The sequence below is a fragment of the Mustela lutreola genome, chromosome 6 (genome assembly GCF_030435805.1).
Source record: "Mustela lutreola isolate mMusLut2 chromosome 6, mMusLut2.pri, whole genome shotgun sequence".
Taxonomy (NCBI): domain Eukaryota; kingdom Metazoa; phylum Chordata; class Mammalia; order Carnivora; family Mustelidae; genus Mustela; species Mustela lutreola.
Window position 1 is genome coordinate 1870796 of NC_081295.1, and position 5542 is coordinate 1876337.

Consider the following 5542-nt stretch of genomic DNA (forward strand, 5'->3'; position numbering starts at 1 on the left):
GGAAAAATTCACATAAAATAAATATTTTTCTCATTGTATAAAATATTTGAAATAATCCGTCCTTGTAATCACTTATTTCAAAATAATCAGAAAACAGTGGTCAGTGCCAAGGCTAAGGGAACTCCAGCCGTCTGAATGCAGGCTGTGGGGTAAACACCGCTGACGCGCTGGCCCTGGTGTTTCATTTCCGAGTTACACCTTCGCTCTCCAACGCGCGCCGTCTCCGTGCCGTGGGCCCCACGCAGCCTCACGAGTGCCAGAGCTTTACAATTTGTCCTTCTCAGTCTTGAGCGAAAACACTCTTCTTAGCGACTCACTGGCAAACGTGCTCGACGTCCACACTGCATTACGCAGAATTATGTTCCGAGGGCAGGAAAGGGTCACCCGTGACGGTCGGGACGCAGGGTTTGAAGCCGAGTGCGTGTTCAGAAAGGAAGACCCCGTGACAGGAGCCGGGCCGTGCGCGCGGGACAAAGCAGGTTTAGGAAACGGATTAAGATACGCATTTTGAGGGCATCTACAGTCTGTGGAATGAAAGCCGTGGCTGGTTGCAACTGTCGGAATGGATCTTATCGACTGTGGCTGACACGACCCACGTCACTCGGGGGTCGTGGGGAACGTGGGCCGCGTCCGCAAACTTGATTTCACTTGTTTCTCCCTCCCACTATTTCAATCGCAACGTGCGCACGCGCGTCCTTGCCCAGGGTCTCTTCCTCTGTAGCTCCGTGGAAGATTCCGTCTCCACCCAGGAATTCAAGCCAGAAACCTCTCACTCTGTTCCTGACTCCTAGCTCAAGAGTTAATTGACAATTTATCCATCCATCATCCATCCACCTGTCTGTCTGTCCGTCCAACCATCCATCCATCCATCATCCATCATCCATCCACCTGTCCATCCACCTGTCTGTCTGTCCGTCCATCCATCCATCCATCCATCCATCATCCATCCACCTGTCCATCCACCTGTCTGTCTGTCCGTCCATCCATCCATCCATCCATCATCCATCCACCTGTCCATCCATCCATCCACCTGTCCATCCACCTGTCCGTCCATCCGTCCACCTGTCCATCTGTCCATCCGTCCACCCATCCGTCCCTTTATCCAGCTAATTGTCTATCTGCTCATTCATCCATCCATCCGTCCACCTATCCACAAACAGGCGCTTTTCAGCACCTACTATGTGCTGCTGTGGTAGGTGTCACGGACGCAACTGTGAGCAGGAGACCTCCCTGGGACTCACACAGCTTCCCTGGGACTCACACAGCTTGCCATCTGGGGCAGACAATGAAACGGTCAAACTAAGCAGTACTTAATTATCAGCCATGGAAGGCATTTTGGAGGGAAGAGCCACGACTCTATAAAGCATGTCATAGGAATCTAACGTTGCCGAGCTCCCTGGAGGAAAAGATGAGTCACCTGGGTGGTGATGGGTAAGTGACAGCATTCAAGACCAATAATTAAGCCCACAGATGTTACAGTATGAAGGAACGTGGTAGGGGAGCTGAGATGAATTCTGTGCGGTTGGAGTGCCGAGAGCGATGTGTGGATGTGACTGGAAAGGCAAATGGAGGAGATCAGGGCCGCGGAGACTCTACTAAAAATGTCTGGGTTTTACCATAAGAACAATGAGTAACAGGACACTTGACGAATTTTTGCCAATAGGGTAATGATCTCCGATCACCCATATGTTAACTGTAACAGTTAGGATGCTTTTGCTCTATTTTACAGAAAACCTGAATCGAATTGTTTTGAGAAAACAAAGTGGGTGAGATTATTAGCCAAAGTCACTAAATACATTTCAGGGATACTGGATCCAGGCTAAAATAGTGTGACCTGGTTTGTGTCTCTAACTTTGGGCTCTGGTTCTTGGAACGGTTTCTGTTACCAGGCCGTCTCTCCCTTCCCGACGGAGACAGGAGGTGGGGAGGTTTGTTCCAAAATGGCCATCTGCGTACAAGCTCTGTTTTCTTGGCCAGTGGGGAAGAAAAGTCTGCTTCCTTGAGACGTTTTTAAAAGTCTCAGGATTTAGTTTAAATAATCTTGATTGGATTGTCTTGGAATGTGTCCCTACCTTGAAAGAATCCCTGTGGGCTACGCCAGTTAGGCTCTGGGGCCATCACACCCAAGAGCGTGGCTGAGCATCTAGCTTGAAGTTAGGAAGGGAGTCCCCATGGTCACTCTTGCTGGAACCCCGGCGCGGGTCCGAAGGAAGCAGAGCCATGTGGAGTCAGGGGTGGTCGGTATCCTTGAGGAGGACTGATGGGCACAGGGAGCTTGGACCAGAGGGGCAGCAGGGCAGATGGAGGAAGGTGGGTGAATCCCAGTGGCACTGGGCATAACTACCACGTGCTGAGCACAGATTGGCGGTGAGGCTGCTGGAGTCGGCCCGGTTTGGTTAGCAGCACTGCCCTGATGGTGGGACCCTGGGCCAGCACGGAGAACCCAGAAGATGACCACGTGGGGGTGAGGTCTATCATGTCTATCTTGAGTGCACTGAATCCGAGTCATGACGTCCGCGAGGAGATGCTGAGCAGCAGTCGTGTGCATAGGTCCTGCTGGCGAGGGAGAGGGATTCGAGAGTTCGTCCTTGGAAGGCGGGCTGGAGGTGTGGTCGCAGAAGGAGCAGGGGGAATGAGGTCTAGCGAGTCTAGCTCTGACGAGACGAGTGCTAGAGGATGAGTCGGAAAGGAAGCAGACAGCAGGTGGCCAGATTGTCCCTGAGGTCAAAGGGATAGAGGGAGGAGGCGCGACCGTGTCTGTCCCTGTGTGAAATGTACCACACCAGACTTCATGAATGCGTCTTCGCTCAGAGTCACCAGCAGGCCAGGCTGCCTTTCCGCACGACCAGAGCCCGTCACTGCTTACCCGGTCTCCTGCCACGGCAACACCATTGCCTTCTGCGCAGGACGGCTCGTCTCTCTTACTACCCCTCCCTTCCGGCCGCCGGCCACAGCCCTGCCCCACGGCTCTCTCCTGGTTAGGGCCACCGATCCTCTTACGTTAGAAAGCCCGGTGGGGGTTTCCCTCTGGTCCTGGAGACGTGTTTCTGCCCAGACTGGGTCTTGACCGGCTCTCCACACGGCGCTTCCTGGTCTCCATGTGAGGCTCTGGTGTTCCCCGTTTCCACGGTATTTCTGATCTGTTCTGTCCAGCCCTCTGGTTGTTCGGACGTGCTGCAGATGGCATTTTTTCCGCTTCCATTCTCTTTATGATGGTTCAGGTTTCCTCTGAGCTATAGCTGAAGCACCGGGGTTTCCTGTTTTTCCTCTTTTGTGTAGTCTGAGTCCTGGAGGGCTGGTGGTGGGGGACGAAGGGTGGATTCCTCTGTGCTAGTGGTGGTGCGGAGGGGGTGTTTCTTGGCCATCATGAGGTCCTTCTCCCAATTTTCCCTTCCCGGTTGCACTCTGCTCTCCCACTGGAGGGAGAGGCTCGGCGAGCTGCCGCCCCCACGGCCCTCCAGCTAGTAAAGCTCTTAAGCTGCTCGACAGCTTGTGGGTATGTGAGTCTCTACACGGGTGTGCTGGGCGTCGTGTGTCTGTGTGAGCATGTGGGCACTTTCCGGGGAGGGTGCGTAACTCTCATCCGCTCGGAGAGGGCCAGGCCTTACCCCACATTTTAACACTGACCTGAGGGTGTCGTCGCAGTTCAGGAATGATGCGCAGATTTCCCGCGCGTGACCTTTGCCCTCTTCTGCCCTTCCTGTCCGACTCCTGTCCGTCTAGCACGACACACGCTGTCCACACCGAGCCTTGCAAACCCACCTACACAGACGCACGCACGCTCGCACTGGGCTCCCCTCGTGTTCGTGGCTTCCTCCACCCAGAACGGGTCTCTCCTGACACAGGGCTTCCCGCGCGGTTTATAGCCCTGCTGACTCCCCCGTCCAGACACAGAACGCCTTCTCGGGGCCTCCCGGCCGTACCGGCCAGCGGAACTCGGGGGGAAACACGTTTTCTCTCCCTGAGAAGTGACCGTCACCTGCGGTCGTCACTAGACTTCACGCCTGGACTGACGGATTGGATTTCAAACAATGAAAAGCACCAAGTACCTCGAACTTCCTGCAGATAAGTGTGAAGCAGCCGCCACCTCCCTCTCCCCTCCCCCTCCCTCCCCCCGCCCCTCCCCCCTCTCCCCCTCCCCCTCCCCCCCCCCCTTCTTTCTTTCTTTCTTTCTTTTGCAACAACCCCGTTCAGTGGCTGAGAGCAGGGCCGGCTGTGACCCTTCGCCGCGTGTGTGCAGATGGGGGTTCCTGCCTCTCCTTGGTCTCTACAGCACCTGATGCTTCGTAAGGACCACGCGTGCGCGGGCTTCCGCCCCGCTGCGCAGCAACTCCTTGAGGAGAGTTAATTACATCCCTTCCGCGCGGGTTAATTTTCCTGCACAAATATGACATTCTTCTGCGTTTGTTCCTCCTTCTCTTATGTAACCCACCCTGGATTCCAGCCAGAACAGGTGGAGCGATCATCCAAAACGTGTAGGCTGCCTTAGTTCAGCACACTTGCTTAATTTACTTATGTGAACTTTACTATAATTAGAAAACCTAAAATAATACATAAAATTATAAAGAGACGAAGTAGGATTTTAAACACAGACTTCGGTGGCCTGGAAATCTTGATAGCGAAACCTATCATTTCTGAGACTTCTCCACGCTGGGTCTTGTGTTTGCTGCCGTCAGGGAGAGGTGGGCAAGGGGCTCTGCCAGAGCCAGGCCGGACAACACGCCCAAAGTCGCAGAAGCCACCGAGCTGCCACAGACCCTGACCTTCGAGCCTGAATCTCCTGGTCTCTGAGCCTAAGCCCCGAGCCCTATTCAGAAGGTCCTCGTGATCCATTTAAAGTGAATTTGCTTAACATGGGGGCACCAAACTTTCAAAATAAATGGTGTAAAGCGTTTTGGTTGAGGACATTATCTTCAAAGATGAAACCAGGAGAGTGACTAATACATCTATTTCCTCACACATAGAATAAAATGTAGGTTCTCACTGCATTAGTGACTAATCCTTATTTTTTTTTTTTTTGTTCTTCTTGGAGTGTACATTTTTATTAGATGATGAGTAACTTTAAACAGTATTTTAAAAAATTATTTTAAAATCTTATTTTTTTTTTAATTTTTTATTTTTTATAAACATATATTTTTTTATAAACATATATTTTTATCCCCAGGTCTGTGAATCACCAGGTTTACACACTTCACAGCACTCACCAAATCACATACCCTCCCCAATGTCCATAATCCCACCCCCTTCTCCCCAACCCCCTCCCCCCGGCAACCCTCAGTTTGTTTTGTGAGATTAAGAGTCACTTATGGTTTGTCTCCCTCCCAATCCCATCTTGTTTCATTTATTCTTCTACCCACTTAAGCCTCCATGTTGCATCACCACTTCCTCATATCAGGGAGATCATATGATAGTTGTCTTTCTCTGCTTGACTTATTTCGCTAAGCATGATATGCTCTAGTTCCATCCACGTTGTTGCAAATGGCAAGATTTCATTTCTTTTGACTAATCCTTATTAAAACGAAGGAAAGAATCAAGTGTCACG